The following is a 26854-nucleotide window of genomic DNA, read 5'->3' as shown; positions in this document are numbered from 1 at the left end:
CCCTCCACCCTCCACCCACCCCAGGCTGCTCCCGTCCAGTCTTTCCACACTGGTTAATGCAGACTTCCCATGGCTCAGGCTATTGACTCTTCACTTTCTCATGTGCCACAAAGAATCTGTCAGCAAATACTGTCAGAACACACCCAGAATCAGATGACTTCTTGTCATCTCCACTGCTAAGACCTTAGTCCAAGCCACCCTGTCTCTCAGAGATTATTGCAACAGCCTCCCCCTGGTCTTACTGCCCCCAGCTTTCTCTCCTTTGGTTTAATTGGGAGATTTCCTCCCCTGCAATGACTTCTTACACCACTTAGGATAGGAGTCCACCCCCCATGAGATCAGGCCCTTCTGACCTCATCTGCTGCTACTTTACCTCTCCATCTCTGTCTCATCACATTGGCCTTGCAAACGGCAGGTGCACCTTCCCCTCAGGACCTTTGCCCTTGTTCCTTCTGCCTTGAATCTTAGCCCAGAATCTGTAGGGCTTACTCTGCTTCCACTCCTCACCCTCAGCACCCACTTCTTTCATGTTTCAACTCAAATGTCCCTTTCTCAGTAAGACGTTGCCCGGTGGCCTGATTGAGAATTTCAAGCCCATATCGCCCTTCTCTGCCTAAAGGACTCACACATACTATGCACACACACACTTCTGTTTCCCCTTCCGTGGTTTCATTTTTTTCTTCCTAAGACTTATCACTTTCTAATATATTGTACACTTTGTTATCTTGTATATTGTCTGCATCTCCCAGGTAGGATGTGCTCTATGACAGGTCAGGAACTTTTGTCTGATTCATGCACGACTGTATCTCGCATGCCTCTGATTATACCTGACACATGGTAAGTGCTCAATAAGTATTTGTTGAAGAATGAGTGGATGGATGCATGAAGCATGAACCTGCACTAGAACTTCAGATTTTAGTGCAATAATAGGCTTTGAACCAATGGAATGGTCCTGGGCCTTGCAACAACTTTTGGCAGCAATTTGCCAGGGTATATTAATTACTCAGATTCCCAGGCTTCTTCAGATTAATGTTAGGCATCCAGGATTTACCACATCAGAGACTGTCCCCTTGTCTCCAGCTGATTACAATGCCAACAGCGATGCTAAGGTAGGTCACGTTCATTTCAACACCTTGCATGATTCATTACCAACCTTTCAGTATCATTTTTGCTGTCAAGCCATTCGTCCCGTATGTCCAATAATAGTCATTATTTTCTCACCACTATTAGGTCTTTTTTTTTTTTTTTTTTTTTTTTTTTTACTATTAGGTCTTTTAATTGTCTCTCTTTTCACTTTCATTATCACCGTGTGCCTCCCCGTCAGGTTGTTTCAACATTCTTGAGTCCTTTGCGCTGCTCACATAATGTTTATCAAGGTTAATACTGTTTATCAATCTGCCATGGATTCCGTATTTCTGTACAAACACACCAAACCTGCCTTAGACCAGAGATTGTAAGTTAGTGACATTTAATTTTTTTAAATTCATTGACAATATTTTATCTATTTTTATTTTTAAAGATTTTATTTATTTATTTATTCATGAGAGACACAGAGAGAGAGAGAGAGAGGCAGAGACACAGGCGGAAGGAGAAGCAGGCTCCATGCAGAGAGCCTGATGTGGGACTCAATCCCGGGTCTCCAGGATCATGCTCTGAGCCTAAGGCAGATGCTCAACCACTGAGCCATCCAGGTGTCCTGACAATATTTTTTAAATCAGATGATTTCACATAAAAATCCAAATTTCTGGTTTTTCTTGAGCCATCCAGTTGGCATTCCCTCTGCTACTACCTATGGACAAGACTTCTATTTTCTAGCATGTGTCCATATCTGCTACTCATACTCAGCCCATGTCATGCAGGTTAGTTACCCACCTGGTCCCCGTAGGTGTTTGAGATTGACTCAAACCACAGCATGGAAATGACTTAGACATGAAAACAACCCTGTGTGCCCATTACTGCCACCACCTACGAGGGTGGGCAGAGTTGACACCCTTATTCTCAAGCTTTGTTTTCCTGAATACATTCATTAGCTTCAGTAAATCTACTACCAACAGCAATTTTGGAGAGTTCACCCTTCACTCATTCTGGGGCTTGTTTTTTCTTTTTTAATTATTATTCTTAATTTAAAAATATATTTTTTGTTTATCTTTCATTTATGCTTCATTTCTCTTGAGTTAAACGGGAAAGGAAAACGGGAGAGGAGATGAGATAACAAAGGATCCTTCTCCTTCCCATGTTCTCATTCTTCTGATTGGAGTTTGTCAGAGACTAAGCGGCCTTTGAAGGCCGAACCCCTCACGGTGTAGACAGCTGATACAGCCCACTGGAGAGGTAGCTGGAACCACTCAATTACTCAGGTTAAAACGTGGGACCACTTGAGCACATATCTGTCACATTTTCTGGCTACTATATAATTCATCTAAAAGAAGACCTCCGTCTGCTGGTTAGCAAGTGCTCAGCCTGCATCTGTAAAAAGTTCGTAGCTAAAGGACAATAAGAAAAGCAAGTTAGTTAAATGTCACTGAGGTTCGATACTGTTTACCTTGGATAGGAAGCAAGAAAGGCAGGATGCAAATTGTCAGGAGTTAGGCTATGAACTCAATGGGAACTGAGAATGGTCTGTTTTATCCACTGCTGTATTCTCAACGTCTTGAGAAAAGCAGGATGAAAGAGGAAAATAGTGGATGAATTTGGACGTTGTGATTGTTGCAGGCAGAAACAAGTTTTGAGATTTTGGGGGGGGGGGGCGCTTCCAGGGTCTTGCCGATGGGAGCAGATCTTACACATTTTGTAAATGGAAATGGACTATTCATATCTCTGTTTGGTCCAAGAGACTTCATTTTGAGCCATTTCCTTTCCCTGAATAGGATTCTTCTCAAAATGGTTGGAACCTAAAGTGCACATGCCTTCCCCTTTATTGATACTTAACCTTTACTGGGACAGAAAAACAAGAATAAAATATGGTCCTTTATTATCTAATACAGCCTAAAATAATCTGAAATCTAATATCATTTAAGTATATTCCATTACATGCTGAAAAATTGATCAAATTGGCCTTTCTTCTTTCTTCCCCCTCGTGATGTTAGAGGTCAGTCCTTGAACTGCTGGTTTGCTTCTAAGTACTTCCTTCTGGAGAGTTGACCGTGACTCATAGTTTTAATGATCTCTGATGAGGCTCAGATCTGTCTTTGGCCTTGACCTCGCCCCACAGCTCCATCACATAGCTTGCCTTTTGCACTGGTGCGCTCTCCTGAGCATTTGCAGTGTTGCCTGTATGTCATTGTGATCCTGTGGATTTGCTCCTTGTCTTCCTAAAATTCTGCCCAGAACATCCCTCTTCCCTGAATTCCTTAGCTGCTTGACCCCAGAGTCATCCTTGACTCGTTTTTCTCGTTCATCCTCTGCACATAGGCTCAGAAACAGTCTTGTGTGTGTCTCTTGCGTCTGCCAGGCTGGCAGCTGTTGCCTCGAACCTTCCTGGTCGCCATGGCCTCCTAAGCCTTCTCGTTCTTTCCGGTCGCTGCCCGCCCCATTCCATTTGTCTGCCACCAGACTGCTCTGATAGAGCCTGTTCCATGGTCTTACTCTCTACTGCATACGTTTCCTATGATTCTCTGTACCTTTGTTTTGTGTCTTATGCACAATACACTCTTCCTACAACATAGTAAATACTTGCTTCAAAAAGGGGTGACTGAAATAAGGAAACTGTGTCATATGAATTCACCGAAGAGACGCTGGCTGTGTTTTGGCCGACTATGCAGAGAGTTAGCAGCTGATTCATATTTCTATTTAAGGAATGAAGAACTTGACCAGAAATATTTTCATATTGCAGCTGCAGAGACACAGTAAAAACAAAAACTTTTCCTGTGGGCCTCAGTTTCCTTACCTTAAAATGGAATAAATACCCACTTACATCAAGGGGTGGCTGGAAGTGTTACATGCGATGTGTTAAGGCCTCCAGCACAGGGCATGGGTAGGTGCCAAAGAAATCCCAGGTGAATTGTCATCCAAAAAGATTGATTGAGTCAATGGATGAAACTGACTTGACATATTTAGGTATTTTATATAGATCACAACTTGTAAATTCAGATTCAACTAGAATTTGGCACTAGCTAGGACCATCGTGTTAGCTGTGTTAGTCTATTTACTCATTTACTCTTCAGAGTAGCCCTGTGACATGACATAGGTGACATGGCATTGTCTCCAGTTTACACATAAGTTCAGCCGAGTAAAGGGGAAATGCCTGGCTCAAGGTCGGTGACATACTCGGGGATCAGGGTTTGTCTCTAAGATTTTGAGTTTCAGGTGTTTTGCTTTTCCTATGCACCGTGCTCCTCAAATATTTTTCTTATTACCTTTTTCATTTTTGTTTATTTTTGCATTGTTCAAAGGCTCATGACTTTCCAGTCTAATACTTGACTCACACACTCCTTTTCTGTTATTATTTTTATATGCTTATTTTAAAAACTTTATATATGTGTTCTTGGGGGCTTGGAAGCAGGTCAAACATGATCTCAGCAGCAGCAGCAGCAGATCTCTTTACAAAAGTTGAGGAAATATTGCCTTTCCAGCAGGAAGCTGAAGGTAAGTGGTGTACATTCATTTTAGCCTGCATTTCCTTTAATGACTCTGTTAATGCCAGTGAATATCTAGGGAGTTGTTACAAACTAATGTTATGCAAATTCTCTACTTTTGAAGCAGTCATAGCTTGCATTATTTGCTAGATTCAACTTTTTAATACTTAAAAATATTGCAGGGATAACATTTTTATGCACTTGATATTTTATGAAAATAAAATTTGCAACTAGGAACAGCCCTCTTCCTTTTATACTCTACCTGGCAGTGATAGCTATAATTAGCTTTCGTTGCGCTGTGATCAGAAAGGGGTAGTAAACTAAACATTAAACAGATGTAAAATCAGCTTTTTTATGGCAGCTGTATATGTAAACTCTCCGGAAGACCCCTCATGCTTCGTGAATTTTAGATATATACTTGAAATTTCTAATTACTTTTGTAATTAGAAAGGCTTAACTTTTAAATCCCACATTGTTTATGGAATCAATTTGCCTTCTCAACTAATCAAATATTTATTGAATTTGTACTATTAGCAATGAATTGCATTAGGTGCTAGGAGAGGGTGCAGTTCCTATACCCCAAAAGCTGACATTTCAGTTGGGTGCAGGCGCATCACATTCCTGCACTGTTTGCATATGCTAGTCCGTCTGTCTGTAATGTCCTTCATTGCTCTCTTTTCTCTGCATTGCCTGGCCAGCCTCTACACATTTTTGGACACTCAGCTGTACATCTACTAAGAGGCCTTCCTGCCTGCAGCCCCACCTCCACATCATTGGTACCCTGGGCATCTCTCACACAGTGTTTATTGTACGGCATTATAATTGTTAGGATGTTTAGTAACCATCCAGATTGTGAAATCCTCGAGTGTATGAGAGGACTCTTCTGGTTTTGTTTTCCAAGGGCCTGGCACATAGTATGGTTCTAGTAAGAGCCTGATGAATGAATAAAAATGCTACAAACACATACAGACATGTAGACATAGAGATTAATGGACAAAGAAAGGTAGCATGCAGTAAATGTCAAGAATGACTTACAGACCGTACTATAGGTGTCAGAAGAAGAATGAAAAATAAACTGGTGGTCAAGGAAAGATTCCTGAGCAGGGCCTGCCTTGTGGACATGTGACCCATGCCACACAGGGCTTTTTGCTCTGAAGGGCTCCATACTTGGCTCTTGGTTCTCTTGTCAGCATCTAAAAGTTCTTAATCATTTTTTTTTAATTTTTTTTTCTTTTTTTCTTTTATTTATGACAGTCACAGAGAGAGAGAGAGAGAGAGGCAGAGACATACGCAGAGGGAGAAGCAGGCTCCATGCACCGGGAGCCCGACGTGGGATTCGATCCTGGGTCTCCAGGATCACGCCCTGGGCCAAAGGCAGGCGCCAAACCGCTGCGCCACCCAGGGATCCCAAGTTCTTAATCATTTTTGAACATGGAGCCCCACGTTTTCATTTTTCCCTAGGGCCCATAAATTACGTAGCCAGTCTTGTTCTTGGTTCTCAGAGAATGGTTCCAATTTATAAAATGGGGAGTGGGCAAGCAGGCAGGGAGAGAGCTCATATCTGATAGACATGTGAGATATGTGCCAGGTTTGTCCCACGGTTAACAGACCAGCTCAAGAGCACCAGAGGGCGTATGCTGTTAGTACGAAGCTAGAAAAATGGACTGAGGCAGCATTTGCACGTTATCCTAGAAGTGATGAGTAATCTCAGGTGATTAATGAGCAGGAGATTAATGAGAGGAGGAATGTGTAGCTTGATGAAGAGGAGTATGGTGGGGATGTGCAGGATGTATTAAGGAGCACTGAGAGGGTGCTTGGATAGCTCAGTCGGTTAAGCATCAGACTCTTGGTTTCAGCTCAGGTCATGATCTCAGGGTCATGAGATGCAGTTGCACGCTGGGCTCTGCACTCAGCAAAGAGTCTGCTTAAGATTCCCTCTCTCCCTCTGCCTCTCTCTCCCATTCTCATGCACTCTCTCTCTTAAAAAAAAAAAAAAAAAGGAGCAGTGAGGTAGGAAGTAGTGAATCAGGAAGCTGACCAAAAGTGCAGGGGTATGGTAGTAAGGGTTTAAATAAGGTGGTAGAGGCCCAGAAAGCAGAAAATTGGGAAAGACTATCAGAGAAAAATAGATGCAACCTTGGCCACATGTAAGAAGAAGGGAAAAAGTCAGAGTCAAAAAGGGCTCTGGACTCTCCTGGGTCAGTGATGCACTCCTGGCTGACCTAAGGAAGTGAAGGATGGGGTGCCCAGCAGCTTATTTGTCAGAGGAAGAATGAGTTCAGTTTTAGATGTTTTAAAGCTACCAGGATTTCAATATAGAATTGCTATTTTGCAGTTATGTATTAATAATTGTTCGTGGAGAAGAGAGTTCGAAAAAGGAAAGGAGGGCTAACAGCATCAAATATTGCCTATTTAGGACATTAACACTAAGTAAAGTCCGTTAGATCACAGTTTTATTAATTTATTTTTATTTTATTATTTTATCTTTTTAATTTAAATTCAATTTGCCAACACGCAGTGTAACACCCAGTGCTCATCCCATCACGCGCCCTCCTTAGTGCCTGTCACTCAGTCACTCCATCCCCCCATCCTCCTCCCTTTCTGCAGCCCTTTGTTTATTTCCCAGAGTTAGGAGTCTCTTATGGTTTGTCTTCCTCTCTAATTGTTCCCCACTCAGTTTCCCCAATTTTAGAACAGGGATGAGATGAGCAGCCCAGTAAAGACAGTGTGGGAGTTAAGAAATGGGGTCATCCTTGACTGTTTTTTTCTCCTCTATTCAATCTCTTTCTTCCTCTGAATTCAATCAGCTCCCTTTTGTCCTTTCTGCTTACCAGGTTACCAGGCATCCCTGGAATCTGCCCACCTCTCTTTGTCCCACTACTGTTTCAGGGAGCTGAAGGCCAAGGCCTATGGAGTGGTCTGATCTTTATCCTTTCTACCCCTGCTCCTTCTCATTGGAGGTGAGGAGTTTTCCTAAAATATCAGTCTGATTACGTCCCTTTCTATTAGGACACTGTGATGGATTGTGTCCTCCCAAAAAGATATGGAAGTCCTAAATCCCGGTGCTTGTGAATGTGACCTTATTTAGATATTGGGTATTTGTGGATGATGATACTAAGATGAGATCAGAAGGGTGAGTCCTAATCCAATATGACTGTCTCCTTATAAAAAGGGGAAATTTGATACCACAAAGATCTGGGTGATGCCTTTATGAGAAAAGATTGCCAGTAAACTACCCGAAAGTAGGAGAGACATGGGACAGATGTCCCTCACAGCCCTCAGGAGGAACCAACTGTACTGGCATCTTGATTTCAGACTTTTAGAACCATGAGACAATAAATATCCATTATATAAACCACCCAGCTTGTGGTTTGTACTCTGTTATAGCTGCCCTAGGAAACTAGTACAGGTTTTGTTTGTTTGTTTTTTCTTAGTACAGGTTTTAAAATAACTCCCCATTGCTTTCAGAGTTGAAGACCAAACTCCCTAACACAGCTTAAAATTAGACCTACCATGATCTGGTCTCTGCTGGATTCCCCAGGCTTTTCTCTTTCTTCCCTCCCAGCCCTGATTCCTTATCTTCTTGCGCTCTTGCAGGAGTACTTTGGTACCACTCAGGATCTAGATGGACCTTGCTTTCTCTCACCTGTGGTCTTTAGCACATGCCATTCCCTTGTGGTCAAAGTACATTTCTGCCTTTTCTTTCCATTTCCTCCTTCCAGTCAGCTGAGTCCTCTTCATTTTATTCAACGAACATTTTTGAAATGTCAGAGTGTTTAAAAGCTAATAGAACAGGCACAGCCCTTGGCCTCATGGGTTTCCCAGCCTAGTGGGAGAGCCCATATCAAATGAGGTAATAGTCGACAAGAGATGTGGGCAGAATGTTGGATGCCATCAAACAGATGGATTCTGGAAAGCACTTTAGCACACACAACAGAGCTGGACCCTCAGCCTGTAATGGGAGACGCCAACAAGAAGCAATTCAAACCATTCCATGGACTCAGCAAAGCACAGAACTATGAAGCATCACATACCTTTGAAGGTCATTGTGCAAGATGGAGCTGGAAACCAGGAGGACTGGGAGAAAGCTTATACAAGGAGCAGTAAGACAGGCCTCACCTCATCCTACCCCTTACCTTGCTATACAGAAAAAAAAAATTCAAATAAAAAGAAGAAAAAGAACCTTTGGCTATTAAAAAGAAGAAAGAGGAGGTAGAGGAGGAGGTGGAGAGGAAGGCGAAGAAGAAATAAAATGTTCAATGGAAATTTGAAGAAAATTTGAAATACTTCCCCGACAGTAGACTAGAAAGGCCAAGAGATCGAAAATCGAAGGACAAAAGATAAAAATAAGAGCTGAGGTAGCCTAATGTCCAAATAAATCTAATCTCAAGGGAAGAGAACACAGAAAGCAGAGGAAAGGAAATGAGGGAGAGAGGGAACTTCCCAGAACTGGAATATTTTAATTTCTGCATTAAGCAATCGCAGAGTCTGAAGTACACAGTGGATGAAAACATCCCCAGTCTAAGGCATATCATAAAACTTCAGAAATGTCAAGCATAAAAAAAAAAAAAATCTTAAGTATTTCCAGAAAGGAAAAAAAGGCACACAAGGGGCCTTAAGTGTGGATGGTATCAGACATTGGTACAATTCCTTCAGAATTTTGAGACAGAATGATTTCCAGGGTGGACTTTCAAGAAAAAGGCTAGATTGTACATGTTTTCAGATGTAAAACATCTCAAGAAATTTATGTCCCACGCAGTCTTTCTCAGGAATGTCCTTAGAGGAGGATGTCCTTATTAAAATAAGGAAGTAGGTCAAGAAGATGGAAGGTGTGTGGTATAGAAACAGGAGATCCGACCCAGAGCTAGAAGAAGGGGATTCCCAGTATGATGACAGAGGGAAGCTTCTCGATGGCAGCTGGGCAGAAAGAACCTTAGAAGGCACCTCTCCAAGAAGGATCAAAAGAGAAACAAATTCATCTCCGGATTTTTCAAATTGTATCTTAGCTCTGTTGGAGAGTTTGGTAGGAGTTAGTGATATTTAAATAGAAACCTAGCAAATGAAGAAAAAGATACGAAAGGGAAATATAAACATTGTGCTCCATGCAACACAGCTATGAATATTTATGTAGTCATTATGAAAACAGAATGGTGATTTCACAAAAGAAGTGTTATAATCTGTTTTACAGGATGATGGGAGAGCTAGTGTGTACACCCTGGGGGAGTGGGGGGCAAATCTTCATCTCCCAAGTAAGACACACACACACACACACACAATCAGAGTCTGAACAATCCAGACACAGCATAAGCATAGCATCTTAGAAATCTGGAGTAGCAGAAGGAATAGCTCAAACTGTTGAAAATAATTGTTTTGGGGGAATAGGAAATGGTGGTAAAGAAGATGTATGGCAGGAGACTGGTGTTTCCTCATAAGCCCTGAGGTGACATTTGACTTCTAAAGCCATGTACGGTTGGCCCTTGAGCAACATGGGTTTGAACCGCATGGGTCTACTTACATAGGGATTTTTAAAAATAGAGTACAGTACTGTAACCGTGTTTTCTCGGCCTTAGGATTTTCTTAATAACATTCTCTTCTCTCTAGCTTACTTTATTGTGAGAATACAGTATACGATACATACACCACATAATGAGCTGTTTATGTTATCAGGAAGGCTTACTAATTAAGTAGGCTATTAGTCGTTACTTTTTGGGTGAATCAAAAGTTATACATGGATCTTCCAACAGTGTGAGAGGTCAGTGCTCCTGACCCCAGGGTGTTCAAGTATTGCTTTGATTAAAATATTAAAGAAAGCACATGTCTACACAAACACCTGTATGCAGATGCTCAAGGCAACATTATTCTTATATATCAAAAAAGTGGAAACAACGCTCGAATGTCTGTCAACTAATGAGTGGATAAAGAAAATCTGGTATTTCCATAGGCTGGAATATTCTTTTTCTATAGAAAGGAATAAGTACTGATACATGTTATAACATAGATGAGCCCTGACAAGATTCTGCTAAGTAGTAGATAGGCACTAAAGACCATATCATATGATTCTATTTATATGAAATGTTCAAAACAGGCAAATCTAGAGACAAAAAAATAATAAGTGGCTGGGGGTTTGAGAAGTGAGGATAAATGGGGAGTAACTGCTGATGGGTCCATGTAGGGTTTCTTCCTGGGGTGATGAAAATGTTCTAGAATTGTATAGTATGATGGTTGCCCAACCCTGTTAGTATACTAAAACCCACAATTTCAATTTTAAAAGGCGCATTTTATCATTGGTCATATCTCAACAAAGCCATTATTTAACATTGAAGAGGGATTGAGTTACCAGGGGACAGAGTTGGAAGACAAAATCTTTGCCATATAACTTAGTGCATCTTTTATATTTTAAGCCATGTTAAATATATTACTAATGTTAAATAATATTACTAATCATGAAATTAAAATCTTTAAAATTTAAATGAAGAATATCTAAAACATGATAAAAGAGAATAAAACAACCGACACTCACGTATCCAACACTTTTTTTTTTTTTTTAACTTTTTGTTTTTGCCCAACCTGAACATTTTGCTATGGACGTATTTGAATTCTCCTGTCCACCCTCCTCGATCTCATTGCCCCACTAACTTGCCGTAACTATGTTCTTCAATTGGCATTTATAATTCCTTAGACATATTTTTGTTATAAACACACACACACACACACACACACACATCTATAAATCACACTATAATAGTTGTTTAAAGTGCATGCAAATGTTCGTATTACCCTGCAACATTTGCCTCTCCCCCAAGCTTATATTTGTTTTTGTTTTTGTTTTTTTATTTATGTAGTCATACAGAGAGAGAGAGAGAGAGAGAGAGAGAGGCAGAGACATAGGCAGAGGGAGAAGCAGGCTCCATGCACCGGGAGCCTGACGTGGGATTCGATCCCGGGTCTCCAGGATCGCGCCCTGGGCCAAAGGCAGGCGCCAAACCGCTGCGCCACCCAGGGATCCCCCAAGCTTATATTTGTAAGATGTGTTCTTGCTTAGGCCATCTAGTCCACTCATTATAACTGCTAGATACTATACTGAACGACAATTTATATGTTCACTCGGCCGCCTTTGTTTTTTTGTTAATAAGCAGAGGGACAATAAAGATGTCACTCATTCCCTATCTGAGCACCCGCACTGCTCCAAGAGCCAAGCATATGGCTGGGAAGAAAACCAGCACACATCTGCCCAAAGTTGAGCTTACCATTTTAGAGAAGACGATAAACTTAATGTTAAAATATTGCATGCTAGGAGGTGTTAACTCTGCAGAGAAACAGAGCAGAGTAAGGATGAGCGGAGATGGCCGGGAGCAGCAGAGTTGTAAATAGTTGGGAAATGGTTGGTAAGTCGTTGTAAATGGTTGGGACAGGACCAGTCCCATGTTTCTGTGACAACCCTGCATAGGAAAGCACTCCGGATTCTCACCTTTTTCACAAGAACAAACCTAGGTTTACGGGTCAGCCGGATGCCTCCGCTTCGGAATGTGGGTCAGCTAGATTTGGCCTGGACTGTGGGTTGGGTTTGGATTGGCCTCAAGCATCTCCTCATTCCCCTTGGGCACGGGTGTGTTTTCTTCAGGGCAAATGTCAGACACACAGGAGGCCGGGTCAGATCACCTAAGCATAGTCAAGACCTCTGTTTGTGTCTGGTCCGATGACACTCCAGGGCTCTCGTCCAAGCAAGTTACATGAAATAAGCCTGGGTAGGTTTACCCTACTCACCCTCACCTACTCTAGTGGGAGGGCCCGAAAAGTCTCACAGCAGAGACGGCCGTGTAGAATTCCACAGCAAAGAGGTAGTGCAGAATTGGAAACGATTAAAAAAAAAAAAAAAAGAAGGAAATACAAAAATAATACATAGGGCCATTGTGAGGAATAAATGAAATCATGTATGTGCAGAGTTTAGTCCAGACACTGGTATAAATATTAAAAGACTAGTTACATTTCTACGTCACCTATTATATGCCAGGCACTGTACCGTGTTCTCCACATCTATCAGCTTATGCTAACCCTCAAAACAATTGTATAAATCAGATGCCATTCTTATTCCCATTTTCTAAATAAGGAAACTGAGGCCAGCGCAATGAAGTGCTTTGCCCAAAGTCACGTGACTAGTAGAGCTGTAGAGCTGGGGTTTGACACCAGACCAGTAGCCCACCGCCTTTGCTCTTGACCACGCCAGCCTGCTCTTTCTATGTGCCTCCCGGACCAGCAGTCTGGGTTAGTGCTGTGTGTTCCCACTGGCACTTTGCTTGTCACCTCAGGGTTCTGAGTATGTCTTGCCTCTTCGCTTGTCTGTGTCCTTGACTACAGAGGGCATTCTAGAAAGGCAGGGATTGTGCCCATTTTATTGAGTTTCATTCCCTACCCATCAAAAACGGGGGCAATGTAGGCAATGGGGGCACCTGGGTGGCTCAGTGGTTGAGCATCTGCCTTTGGTTCAGGTCATGACCCCAGGATCCCAGGATCCCAGGATCTAGTCCCACGTCGGGCTCCCTGCATGGAGCCTGCTTCTCCCTCTGCCTGTGTTTCTGCCTCTCTCTCTGTGTCTCTCAGGAATAAATAAATAAAACCTTAAAAAAAAATATGGTGGCAATGGACGAAAGTGGAGGTGTTTTCCCTTGTCCCGATCCCACAGTGCATGAAGGGGAAGTGAAGGGAGTATAAGAGATTAAAGATACCAGAAAAACATGCAGTCATTGATGGAGCAAGGTATTTCGGGAAATAGAAGATAAAAGGATTAGGATTAAAAGGAACAATTGGCCTTGAGAAAACAGAACACCTCTGCCTTTAAAGATGGAACGAGGAAGAAAAAAGGGGGGGGGGCAGCCCTGGTGGCTCAGTGGTTTAGCACCTGCCTTCAGCCCAGGGCATGATCCTGAAGATCTGGGATTGAGTCCCACGTCGGGCTCCCCTCATGGATCCTGCTTCTCCCTCTGCCTTGTGTCTCTGCCTCTCTCCCTCTGTGTCTCTCATGAATACATAAATAAAATCTTCAAAAAAAAAAAAAAAAAGATGGAACGAGGAGGAAAGGGTGGATCTTGTAAGGGCAGAGGAGGCCCGATGACTTGGATCATCTCAGTAAATAAGGGGTGAGAAAAGGGAGACTGAGGCAAGAGGAGAGAGTTTGGAACAAGCATCTAACTCTGGGGGTCTGTGAGCTCCCTAATGTAATACCATGAACCCAGAAAGACCACCGCACACAAAGGTAGGCATCTAACTTCGGAGGGCGGGAGCCCCCAGGCTGGTCATCCCTGCTCTCAGGAACTGATGAAATCGAATAAAGATATCAGAGGTGGCGTGAAGGCCAAGCAGCTTGAATTGTGTGTGTGGCTCTCCTCAGCAGCCTCCAGGGTCAGGAGAGGGCCGGCTGGTGTGGACGCGGCCTTCTGAGCAGCCTGGGTTTGGGGGGGATGGCAAAGCACAGGCTGGGGAAGGCAGTGGAGGCTGGTGGGGGGTGGGGGGCGTGGGGGAGGTGCTCCCTGGGTGCCAGCCATCAGAGGTGCACGGTCTGTGGAGAACAGAATGTTAGTAGAGCCGAAAGTCCGCGTCCTGCCCGCCCCCAGATGCCCAAGCAGCCCCAACCACGGGTATCTGGGTAGAGCCCCCCCCCAGAGCAGGGGTTGTACCTACAGAGAGGCCCCCCGAGGCAGCTAAGGAGCTTCAGACACGGGGAGTAGGCCAGGATGTGGGCGAGGTGCCCGTGGGGGGCCGAGGAGGGGCCCGAGCTGCGCTGGGGCCCCCGCAGAAGAAGCCTCTTCCACCCAGGCGGCACAGTGGCACGATCCAGTGGCTTTCACCTTCTAGAAGCATCCAGAATCGCCCTCCTGACGGCTCGCCTTTGCCTACACGAGTTCCACCATCCTCCCGCGTCAGCTCTGCTCATGCCCGCCCCTGCCTCCGTGTCCCACAGGCCCTGTCACCCCCTCCTGGCAGGTGGCATCCGTCCACGCACGCGTTGGCCTGCCCTGGAGCAGGGCGTGTAGGGCCTACAGAGAGGCCCCGGGAGGCTGGTCGAGCCAGTGCTCAAGCGTGTCTTGCTCTCCCTCGCAGGTCCTCGGATCCCCGACGGCCGGGTGCCCGGAGACCCAGGATGCTGGTCCTCTCCTCCTCCCAGGTAAACGCAAGGAGCCCCTGTCCCCTTCGTGGTGTGTTACTGCTGGGTCTGCGGGCCCGTCGCCAGGCCAACCGGGGTGCGGAGCCCGACCGGGGAGCTCCCGTGTCACAGGTTCTCATCCTCACACCGTCGGGACACCGGTGGCAGGTGGTGACTGTTCCCACCAGTGTGCAAACCCCTGCATTCGGCTCCTCTGTGGTGTGACCGCCCCTGTCCCAGGGATGCCCGGGTGGGGTTTCTTTGGGGGATCCCGAAAGAACTTAGGCGCCTCTGCAAACCCCTCTGCCTAGCTACTACTCTGGCTACGCAGTGGAGACAACAGGGTCTGACTCACCCTCTCCGTCTTCCGTGGGAGTCACAAGACGCCTGAGAGTCCTCTGGAGGTGAGCCACTTCTAGAAAGGACCGGATCTCCACCACCTCTTGCCCGTGACTCCGTCCACCCTCTCCTCCAACATGACCTCTGTGTGGCTCTGCCCAAGGAGCCCCCTGCCCCCCCGCTGGCCAATGACGTGGATACATCAGAAATATCTTGGTTTAACATTTGAGGTCAGAGGCAGGCACTTTCTAGGGCAGAAATCAAAGAAGCACAAGAAGCATAAGGGCAGCTCCCCAGCCATGGCACCCGCCCCACTGGTGGGGTGCCGGGCCCTCGCCACTACAGAAGCAGATAGAATGATCCAGCGTTGTCAACGTAGCATCAGGTCGAAGCGCAGCCATAGGCCCTGGTTCCTTAATAGCTGGCGGCTGGAGCCGCACACGGTTTGGGGACAATCTGGAGACTATGCTTAAAGTCTAGTTAACATTACTGACCCATCTTCACAGCCCCCTTGGGGCCACGAGCCCTTGAGCACTTCCTTTCAAAAATGGGAATTTGTTGTCAGGACAAGCATCCAGGGTCTAGACCAGAGCTTGTGCAGAGCTGGGGTTTGTTCCCTTCACTGATTTTTTATTTTATTTTATTTTATTATTTTATTTTATTTTATTATTTTATTTGTTCTTGAGAGACACACCCAGAGAGAGAGAGAGAGAGACAGGCAGAGGGAGACGCAGGCTCCATGCAGGAGGCCCAATGTAGGACTCGATCCCAGGACCCCAGGGTCACACGCTGAGCTGAAGGCAGATGCTCAACCGCTGAGCCCCCCAGGCGTCCCCCCTTCTCTGATTTTATAAAACGGGCACTCCAAAACCCCAATGTAGCCTGCGTGAGGGCGGTTACTGCCCATTTACCTGTAGCCGCTGCCCGCGTGCTCCACCTGGGCTCGGTATAGGAAGCACCTGAATAATTGAAATCTCTAATTGGGTTAAAGAGATCCTTAGCACATAGACGTTCTATAAATAAAAGAATGAGTGAATAATATAGTGGCTTTCCTTTGTGTAGGCCCTTCCCCTTCAGGAGACCCCGTCGTGGTGTTGGCTCCAATGAGACCATTGTGCGGGGACACTGGGGACAGGTCGGGTTGGGTTTCGGGCCGGGGCGGGGCCTTCCCAAGGAAATCCCTGTTAGTCCGTGTCAGGTGCGTGTGCCAGCGTCCCCCTGGCCTGTGCACCAGCCCCCCTCCTCGTGCTTGGCCTCGCCGTCAGTGGCCAGGGGCTGGGCCTTGCGTGTGCAGCTGGGGGCGGGGGGGCACGCGGGGAAGGGTGGCGGGCCGACCTCGCCCTGCTATCTGAAATCAGGAAGGTTCCAGGAGCCCGGAGCCCGGGCGACACACTGGAGGAGGAAGGGAAGGAGACAGAAAAATGCTTTCTAAAGAGGAAGTGGTAAGGAGCTTCTGAATTTCAGCTTGACCTGTGCTGTCAGGTGATTCCTGTGGGGGAGGAGACACAAAAGAAAGAAAGAAAAGAAAAAAAAAAAAGTTAGGTAAAATGTCCTTATAAAGACAAAATCTATTTCTTTCCTGGCTGATGATTTGTCATTCTAGTCACTTCCTGCCTTGTGACCGCACGGCCGGCGTTGACAGTTGTTCTGCAGATCCGAGAGGAGGGGGTTTCTGGTCACACACCAGTACCACTGAGGCCAGTTTTTCTACAAGGTGAGTTTTCCTGGTGTCCTTTGGTCACTTCTTGGGGCTTAGGATGTGTTTTAATGGTTGGGCGCCTCTGGTTCTGTGGGTTGAGCCTTTCGGGGCGTCCGAGCACCTGTCACCCGAGCCCTGGGTGAGCCACGCTGCAGCTACCCCCTGTGGCTGTCCAGAGTGGGACTCCTCAGTTCTCTGGGGGCTTCCTCTCCGGTCACCCACAGTTATCACCCTCCACCCAGAACAATGATTCTTTTTTGTTGCTGTTGTCTTTTCCCTTTCAAACCGAACCGTGTTTTGATTTATTTCTCTTGCCTCAGTTCAGGGAGGCGATTTACTGTGATTTTATCTGCCTTAAAATGTTTTCAGGAAAGTGCATATTATTGATCATGTAGACTGTGCTGCTTGTTGGCCTAGTGGGAGTAGTTTAATTTTAGCTCTGTGGTTCGGTTTTTCTAAAAAGTGTCTTTACGGTACCGGAGTGGATGTATTAACATCTTGATTCATATGGTACTGAGTGTGTTCACTGGTTTTTTTTTTCTTTCTTTTTTTTTTTTTTTGGGGGTGATTTTGGCACCAACGGTTTTTAACGGGTGTGTTTAATAACCACAAAGAATCCGAGGGATCTCTTCTTCATTTATTCTGGAAAAATGAAAGCAATTTGTGTTACTTAGTTGTATAGGTTTTTGCAGAATTGTCTGAACTAGCGGTTAGGCTTAGGACCAAACAGATGACCGTTCAAGCCTGGATGAAAGGCTTCTGTCTACAGGAGAAATTCTGATGGAGTTGATATGGGATATTTGCTCCAGAAGCTCTGTTGAAACGTAGACTTTGGATCTTGTAGCATCAACCTTCATTTAATTATCACTACTCAACAGCACTAAGACCCACCGACAGATGATAAACATAAAAAGCCATTTGGGCTGGATGGAGATGGATTAATTTATCAGGATGTTTATCAAACCCCCCCCCCTTTTTTTTTCTTATTCAGTGTAGCGGCTTTTAAAGTTCTAAAGTTATTTCCTCGGGACAAATTTGAAACCAAAAAAAAGTCAGCAATGGTGGTTTTGTTCGCCATATCTGAATTTTGAATTTACATAAATTGATCATAACTGGTTTCTCTTAAATAAAGGTTTTTCAAAGAACATCTGCACAGGTACATTTGAAAGGAATTAGTGCATGTTGCCTGTAAATGTGAATTTCTGAAAGTTGCAAAATGTGGCCATCGATACTGCTTCCCACACGTCTTTCCTGAATGGTTTTAAACTAGCAAGAATGTGGAACTGGGGGAGGAGGACTTGAATCCCAGAAAAGAACCAACTCAAAACTGCTCTTATTTCCAGTAAAAATCAGTGAGAATAAAATAAGTTAAACTGTGAAGGTGTATCAGTCGGTATTTCCTTTACTTTGGGAGGAAATGCAACGGGCTATGAAAAAGTTAATTCAAAACAGAAAAAAAAGTCTCTTGATTTAAATCAAGTTTAGATTGTTAATGTGTCAACGTGATGTGTTATCAAATATCCATTTCTCTTCATTCTAGCTACCCCAGTCCCCCACCACCTCCCCCAGTAACATCAGGGGAAAATCTTCCGGGTCTTGCCCCCTCATCAAGACTTTTCATTAGCTATCTCAGGGATGCTTTTCTTGGTCACATTTTATTTTTTTTAATATTTTATTTATTTATTCCTGAGAGACACAGAGAGAGGCAGAGACACAGGCAGAGGGAGAAGCAGGCCCCATGCAGGGAGCTCGAGTCCCAATCGGGGACTCCAGGATCATGCCCTGGGCTGAAGGCAGGCGCTAAACCGCTGAGCCACCTGGGTGTCCTCTTGGTCACATTTTAAATAGTCTATAAAGGAGAGTATGCCTTGAAACAATCGGCAAATTGGGAAACAACGTATTTCAATATCATTTATAATTTTTTTCTGATCCCTTTGAAGAAGGGGAGGCCAACAATTCAAGTCTCGTTCAAATATTACCTACTTAAAGAGGACAAGTAATAATATTATTATATCATAATACTTATACGTACTTACAACGTGCAGCCAACTCTTTAATGAATTATCTCACGTAATCCTCTTAACTGCCCTTAGACCTGAGGCGTGGGCTCACTGTGGAAGGAACTGGCCAAAGGTCACTGGGCTTTTGGGGGGTCGAGGGAGGGTAGAAAACCAGTTCCATGTTGCTTCTCTATAAGCAACTGTCTGTTCCAGATCCCCTCTTCCTCACCAGCATATTTTTCCCAGACGTAGGTCTTTAGAGGCTTTTGCTTCTGAAGCTGACTGAAGAGATCTTGGCACTCGTAATTTTAAGGGGGGGGGGGGGGAGAAAGAAAGAAAAGAGCAGAAAAAAATTTGCAATGAACCCAGAAGCATTTTTGTCTTTATAAGTAAGAAATATCATTGTGGGTTTCATATAATAATAGAATGAAGTCTTCTCTTTTAATTAATGTATAATTTTACTAAAGAACTGTGTGCAGTACAGACTGGCCTCAACCACTTCCCCAGCCTTGCTTCTTGTCACTTCCTTCTGCCCTGGCTCTCCGCCATCCTCTCTCGGCCACGTTCTGGGTGTGCAAGACCACAGGCTGCCAGAAAGTTCCGTGTTCTTTCACCTCTTTTTGCTCCAACTCTTGCTCCAATTGCTTTCTTTGGTTGGTGAGACGTACAGTCAATTTTCAAGGCTCACTTCAAGAAACGTGTCCCTTTTTGGCGTCTTCCTGACTGGGCCCCCCCCCCATCTTCCTTGTCCCCACTAACGGTTTCTTCTGTGTGTATCTGCTTTGATCTTAGAGTGAGCAAAGCGGTGATCATACTGTTTTAGTGTCAAGTGCTTGTTTGCCGGCAGCCTGAGCTCTTTCTCTAGCTCTGCTAGCGCATGGCATCGCGCGGTGACATCGATTGAATTGAAAATTTGTCACAAGTATTTTCTCTCGGCTCCTTAGATAGTCACCTAAGTCTCATCTGTGATGTCACTTATTCACTTGATATTTACTGAGTTCCCTCAGTGACTGCCGTGGGAGCAGCTACGGTAATCATGTAATATTTTACATTCAACCATGCTTCCTCTTTGCCAAAGCGTGATTCTTCGTTTTAGCCATAAAGCACTAAATGGACATTGAGCTCAAGGTGTTTAAGAGGTTGTGCAATGATATAACAAACAGACAAGATTATAATCTTGTTGTTTTAGTCTAAAAACATGCTTTGGGATACAACTTCACTATCCTTATCGAAACTCTTGCCCCTGATAATGGGCTTCTTTGATGACAGAGAACCCAGGAACAGATATCATTAACTTTGGCTTAATTACTTTGGATTATTCTAGAAAGTTCTCCAGTCAACTTCTCCTTGTTACTTATGGAATAAAGGCCCTTTCTGTGTACAGGAGAGAGGGCAAACACAATTTTATATCGGTCTAGGTGAAATAAAATTAAGGAAATTGCTCACGAGATTATATATATATATTTTTTAAATATTTTATTTATTTATTCATGAGAGACAGAGAGAGAGAGAGAGGCAGAGACACAGGCAGAAGGAGAAGCAGGCTGCATGCAGGGAGCCCGACGTGGGACTCGATCCTCGGTCTCCAGGATCACGCCTTGGGCCGAACACAGGCACTAAATCACTGAGCCACCCAGGGATCCCTCACAAGATTATATTAACGAAGAGTCACAATTTATAGAATAAGACTGTGAAGGTATTGGCCTTAATGACTAACAGCAGATTTTATAGCAAAGTGACATTATTTATTTAGTCTAATGGTCTCTTTAGGGTTTTTTTGTCAGTTTCCCAGCCCGTTGAAATCATCAACTGAAATAATGCCATGTCCTCTGCATATTGAACACTGCAGGGCATAAAAATTAGAATTAAGAGGCCCCCCCCCCCCAAAAATATAAAACTAACCAGTGTCAGCAGATTCCAAGAGTTTCTAGTTTCCTTATTTTGGCCAGATGGCGATGCGCTTAAATCGAAAGTGTTCGTGTTTCGGGCCACCTGTGTGCTCAGTCGGTTAAGCGCCCGACTCTTGATTTCAGCAGAGGTTGTGCTCTCCGGCTGGTGGGATCCAAGGCCATGGGCTCCCTGCTCAGTGGGGAGTCTGCTTGGAATTCTCTCCCTCTGTCCACTCACCCTCTTGTACTCGTTCTCTAAAATAAATAGCTAAATCTTTAAAAAAGAAGAAAAAAAAAGTTGAAAACTTTAAGCTTAAAAAAAAACCTGTTTCACAGTTTTCATTTTGAAGTTCTGAAGAGTTGCCACCAGATTAGATATCCACATTCTAGGGGGCGTGGGGGGGCTCCCTACAGCTGCTGCAAACACGGGGCTGCCCAGATGGCGTCAGTTCCCTCCCTGAGCCAACTTCCTTAAGCTATCCACTGTCCCCATTGTTTTCGTTTGCGAGTTTCAGTGATTACACCAGTCTTCCCAGTAATTTCATCATCTCTCCATCTTGTAAGACACAGTGAGCAGTAGTGGGCTGGGGGTTGTGCGTGAAAGAATTTCAACCTCTAACCGTAAGAGTAAGAGCTAATGCTTACGGACTATTCATTGAGACCGAGTATTTCCCTCAGTGCTTTTAACCATATTGATGCATTTAGTCATCACTATGGTCTTGTGAGGTCATTCCTGGTGTTATCTTCGTATATGAAGACAAGTGAATCCGCTCAAACATTTTATTAGTCTTAATTTTCAACAGTTGAGTCAGTTTTGGGTAACTGCTGAGTTCCAGGAGGAGTAATTCTCTCCTGGAATAAGGAGCAGACTGTGGTGCTTATGTGTACCTAAACTCTTGAGTTGAACTCAAATAATCATCATTTATCCCAAATATATCCCCATCTATATTATAATTTTTTCAAAGAGATTTCTTCTTCTTTGTCTTCCTCTGTCATCATCATTATCATCATCATCATCATCATCATCATCATCATCAGTATTTACCCAGCACCTCTGTGCACTTGAGTATTTAGTTTTTACCAATTTATAGATCTCTGCATGGGTCACAAACCATGATTTCTATCCTCCAAAGCTTTGAAAAGTCCTCAGCCTTCGAAGGCGGGAATACTTTTACTCAAATGGTGTTCACACTCTCTGTCGGGACTGATGGACACAAATAAATGAAATAATTGATGTACCCATAATTATACAGTCATGGCCCAATATAGGCGTGCTGCAGACTGTGAAAGGATGAAAGATCGTTTGAATTGTGAGTTGAAAAACAGAGGAGGAAAAAGTGACCCATTTACCAGGTTAAAATAAGTTTTGGTTGACTTCAGAGCCACACCTGTGCATCAGCCCTGTTTATAAGTTGAAAGGCTTGTTTCTCAAATATGGTCATTAGTTTTGTTTTGTTTTTTTTCTAGGGGAGAGAAAAGCTAAAATGTTAAGGAACTAGCAAAGCCACAGTACTGTGGTCGTAGCCTTGCTTCTTGATTGAGTCCAGCACCAGTAACATGACTGATAGATGCCGTCTATCTTGTCTCTCTGTCTCTCTCTGTCTCTGTCTCACACACACACATACAGACATCTTCCCGAGTGACTGAGCTAAAGTGGAAAAGAGATTATGTTCTCCACAAGCAGAAAAGCCAAGACACCAAATTCTGCAAGCAAATTAATTATGCATGTGAATTGCAATCTCCTGGATAATTTGTTTTCTTTCTTTTTTTTTTTTTCCCCTCTCTGGTTGTCCTTTCAAGAGGGAAGTGAATTCATGAAATAATTACTTTACATTTAAACTAAGCCCACATTTCGATCCCTCAGCTGGATACTCAGCACCCAGCTTAACGTAAGCTGGGTATCCAAATATATGAAGTAGAGATGCACCAATGCATTTGTATAAAATTTACATCTTCTTCTTTTTGCCATTCCTCAGGCAAAATTTAGAATTCTGATTGCATCTTTGGTAACGCCTGGTGCAATGTCTTACAATGTGGATCCTCTACACCTCCCTGACATCATCAGCTCAGGGGCATTTTCACCCAGGAGGGTCCTTAAGGAGAAACATAGCACGTGCAAAGTGGAAGTCAGGACACAGCGACATCTATGCTGTTAGGTGCTACTGAGCCCCCTTCCTTCATCTAAAAATGTGAAATGAACTTTCCCCCTCATTTCCCAGTGCTTTATAAACATTAAAACAATTTTCCCTTTGGAAAGATAGAGCACGATGGTCACCTTTGAGAAATTTTTCAGATTTTTTTTCCTTCCCTCCTTGTCTTTTTTTTTTCTCCTTGTCTTTCAAGTTAAGATTCTTTCCATCAAAATATCCTGTCCTACAACTCCAGAGAAAGGCAGTGGCCGTACTTCATCCGTTGGGTGATCCTGTACAACGCAGGGAGTATGTGATGTATTCAACATGGGATATAATGTTAGTTTTTTAAACTTTGTGAGTCTGTCGTTTCTGTGCATGAAACATGGTACAGTACCCAGAAGGGAGAGCACATTTGGATCCATTTTCTAGCCTCGTACTAAGTGTGGCGCCTGAGTGGGTCTAGTTTCTTCTTCTGTATGATAGGGGAAAGTACTGTTTCCTCGGTCTGTTCTTGGGCTCGTTTTCCTTTTCCCTTTCCCCCAGCATCAGCTCTAGTGCGCGCTTCGCTCTACTACACAGCATCACGACGGGCTGACCCAGCCTTAGCTATTTAGTAGGCATCGTGCTACACACCTGACCTATATCTACTCTTACATTTCCACACCAGTGCTGTATTATAAGGTTGATGTGGTCACGTTCTTATAACTGATGACCAAACTGAGGTCTGGGGAAGGTTACATCCAAGGTCCCAGAACCAGTAAGTGCCAGAACCAAGATTTGCACCCTGCTTCTTTTCCATTTTATTTTTTTAAATTTCTTAAAAAGATTTTATTTGGGGATCCCTGGGTGGCTCAGCGGTTTAGCGCCCGCCTTTGACCCAGGGCATGATCCTGGAGTCCCCGGATGGAGCCTACTTCTCCCTCTGCCTGTGTCTCTGCCTCTCCCCACCCCCCTCTCTCTCTCTCTGTCTATCATGAATAAATAAATAAAATCTTTTTAAAAAAGATTTTATTTATTTATTTGAGAGAGAGAGAGAGAACAAATGGGGAGCAGGCACAGGGAAAGAGAGAAGCAGGGTCCCTGCAGAGCTGAGAACCCAGTGCGGTGCTCGATCCCAGGACCCTGGCATCACGACACTGAGCTTAACCATCTGAGCCACCCAGGTGCCCCTCTTTCCCATTTTATATTCACAGTTTCTTAAAAGTGTTTTAGAATTTTGACCAAAGAAATGTTATCGCATATCCCATCGTAAATTGCTCCTGGGAAATATATGCCAAGCAAACTGTGGCTTCCAAAAGAGTGAAGATAAGTATAGCCCATCAAATGAATACAACTTTCCTGCCTCCGTGTTATGTTAGTCCTCTTTTTTTAATTTAATTTTTTTTTATGAGAATGAGCTTGTCATTAGAGATTCTAGAACAACTACCCCAAGGAGCCTATAGAAAATGAGGTCATATTATTAAGAATAAATAGAAGCTTCTGTTGTGATTGCTAATATACAGATGTGGGCTGCCTATTGTCTCAGTATTTTCCCAACTCCAACATTAATAGAGAAAATGCCTGGAGAATGAGGGAGCGCACAGCTAATACAGGTAGAGGCCAGGCTGACTGAATCAGTCCCTAGGAGCCGGTGTACCTGACAACCAGGGGTCATCGGCCGGTGGTCCTTCTCACACATCCCCATCGGTCTCATTTCTTTTTGTGACTCATGGTGGATGTGGTCAGGCTTTTCTTAAGATTGCTGTACGTTTGCCTCCTCTGGCCACACTTCCTCAACTGTTAGAAGGTACTTTCCACCATCAGTATTTCAGAGGCGGCTAAGCCCAGAGGCCCTTGACCACCCAACCTGACATCAGCCAACACCAATGCTGTCGGCTTCTCATCTGTGGCATCTGTCGCTACTGCCAATACCTTTTGGAACTGACTTCGAGGACTCTGGGTGAGAAATGTGGTAAAAGAGCCCAAACAAGCCAAGCTAAGAACATTATGACCACAGATGTGAAATCTAGATTCATACACACACACATATAACATACACACAGCTAAGTGTGGACTTTAAGTGGTGACTCTACATGGCCTTTCATAAAACTTATACTGGAAATTGAGTTTGTCCCCCAAGATCATTTTGTGAAAGTTCTTTTTTCATTGCCCCCTTCTTTCCTTCCTTTGCCAACCACTGTTGTAGACAATCTTTGTTTCATTTGATTCTAACTCAACCCTGTAGAGCGAGCACTATAAATTGCGTTAACTAATATCCCTTTTTTACATATGAAGAAACTGAGGCTCAGAAAACTTAACATGTACAGAAAACAGATGGCAAGAAGCAATTGCATAGAAACTCATCATTTTGGGTCACCTGGGTGGCTCAGTGGTTGAGCAGCTGCCTTCAGTTTAGATCTTGATCCTGGGGTCCCGGGATCGAGTCCGCATCGGGCACCCTGCAGGGAGCCTGCTTTTCCCTCTGCCTGTGTCTCTGCCTCTTTCTCTCTCTGTGTGTGTTTCTGGTGACTAAATAGATAAAATCTTAAAAAAAAAAAAAAAAAGAAAGAAAGAAACGCTTCACTCATTTTTTCACCATACCATGTTGCTTCCTAGTTTATTATAGGTATTCAATTATACATATAATTTCCCAAAGGAAGAAAAGATAGCATTTGATGAGGCTTGTGTGATGCCTGAAATGCCTTTTTGCTGGCTTGGACCAGGAGAAAGGCAGCCTGTTGGTAGCAATAGGAGTCGCTGTAAACGGTGGAGCCCAGGCCATTCCTGAAAGGCCTGGGAGGAGAAAGCCTACCCCTTGTTTTCCTCTCCATCTACATACTTAAGATATAGAGCACAACTCAGGGAATCTGCATCTCAAAGGGTTTTTCAGTTTTAATCTGTTAGGTTGTTTAAATGCTAATTGACTTCTGTTTTTCCCATATCTTGCCAGACCTAACCAGCATCCTGGAGGCTCTACTTCTCTTTTCAGACCTATCACTGACTCACTTTGAGACTTCAGGGAACAATTTCACTTTTCCGGGGCTGCCATTTCCCGTTTTGTAACACGATCCAGTTCCCTCCTCACTTTGTGGGGCCGTATTTTCTGGATGGGAGCTGGTGAGAGAAGGAGGAAGCCGCGGCCATACAAACACACCGAAATGGCTTCTGGGTGCAGTCATTTCGTGGCCTGAGGAGGGCGGGGAGTGTTTGCATCACCTAGAGGGAAGTGGTGAGCACTGTGACTGAAGGCAGTGAGGAGAGCCTAGACCACCAAGGTTTTTCTTCTAGAAACAAGAGCTAGTGAGGAAGGCGGCTGTGCTGGCACTCCCCCAAATTCTAGGAGCATCGCCTTCTGGGCCAGGCGTGCCAACCCCCCAAAAGCTTCCTCGGTGACCACCTCCTGCTCCGTTCTCCTCCCTTTGCAGGACTGGCTGTGTTCTCTTATAGGGTGACCCCACCCCCACCCCATCCATGGTTTCGCTTTCAACAGTTTCAGTGACCTGCAGTCAACTGTGGTCCGGAGAGCAGAATGGCCTCCTTTTGACATTTTCAGAAAGCAAAGGTCAGCAGTAGCCCTACCGCTGCATCGCTACATCGCAGCGCCTACACCACTCACTCGCCGTGTCCTATCACGTAGGCATCTTATCATCGCACATCCTCACAAGAAGGAGGGTGAGGTATTTAGAGAGCAAGGAGACCGCGTTCACCTAACTCGTATTGCAGGACGTCGTCAGAACTGCTCCACCACTAGTCACCGTTGGTCTCTGACTGGGCCTGGTTTATAAATTACACTTTATCAGAGTCGGCCGTGGATAAAGGGGCAACAGAGCAGGTATAGGGTTTAGTACTATCTGTGGTCTCGGGCATCCGCTGGTGGTGTGGCAACGTGTATCCCACAGATGAGGGGCGACCACTGCATGGAGAAATAGGGTACCCCTTTCCATTTTGTCTTTTTGGACAACCTCAACTGGTTCTTTAAGATGCAGCTCAGTGAAGGTCAGTATCGCCTTCTTTGGACAGCTTGCCCTTCTCTTCGGGGGCAGAACTAAGGGCTTCCCTGTCTGTGCCCCTCCAGCACCATGATAATAACCCATTTTGAGTGCA

At 44.5% G+C, this 26854-nt stretch overlaps 1 protein-coding gene across 5 annotated transcripts in view; it reads left to right on the top strand.

Annotated features, from left to right (window-relative positions):
* Positions 1-26854, top strand: part of LCP1 (lymphocyte cytosolic protein 1) — an 83577-nt gene that overhangs the window by 12354 nt on the left and 44369 nt on the right. For 3 of the 5 annotated variants that reach the window (XM_041731301.1, XM_041731306.1, XM_041731302.1), the window contains 2 exons: positions 14670-14733; positions 16655-16765. The gene's annotated coding sequence lies outside the window, so the exon portion shown is untranslated. Of the gene's footprint in view, positions 1-14669; positions 14734-15097; positions 15117-16474; positions 16494-16654; positions 16766-26854 lie in introns of those variants that run through there. The other 2 variants (XM_041731303.1, XM_041731304.1) reach the window with 2 other exon arrangements.

Source organism: Vulpes lagopus, chromosome 16 (assembly GCF_018345385.1).
Source record: "Vulpes lagopus strain Blue_001 chromosome 16, ASM1834538v1, whole genome shotgun sequence".
In the NCBI taxonomy this organism is placed as follows: Eukaryota; Metazoa; Chordata; class Mammalia; order Carnivora; family Canidae; genus Vulpes; species Vulpes lagopus.
This window is presented reverse-complemented; position numbering and strand designations above follow the sequence as displayed.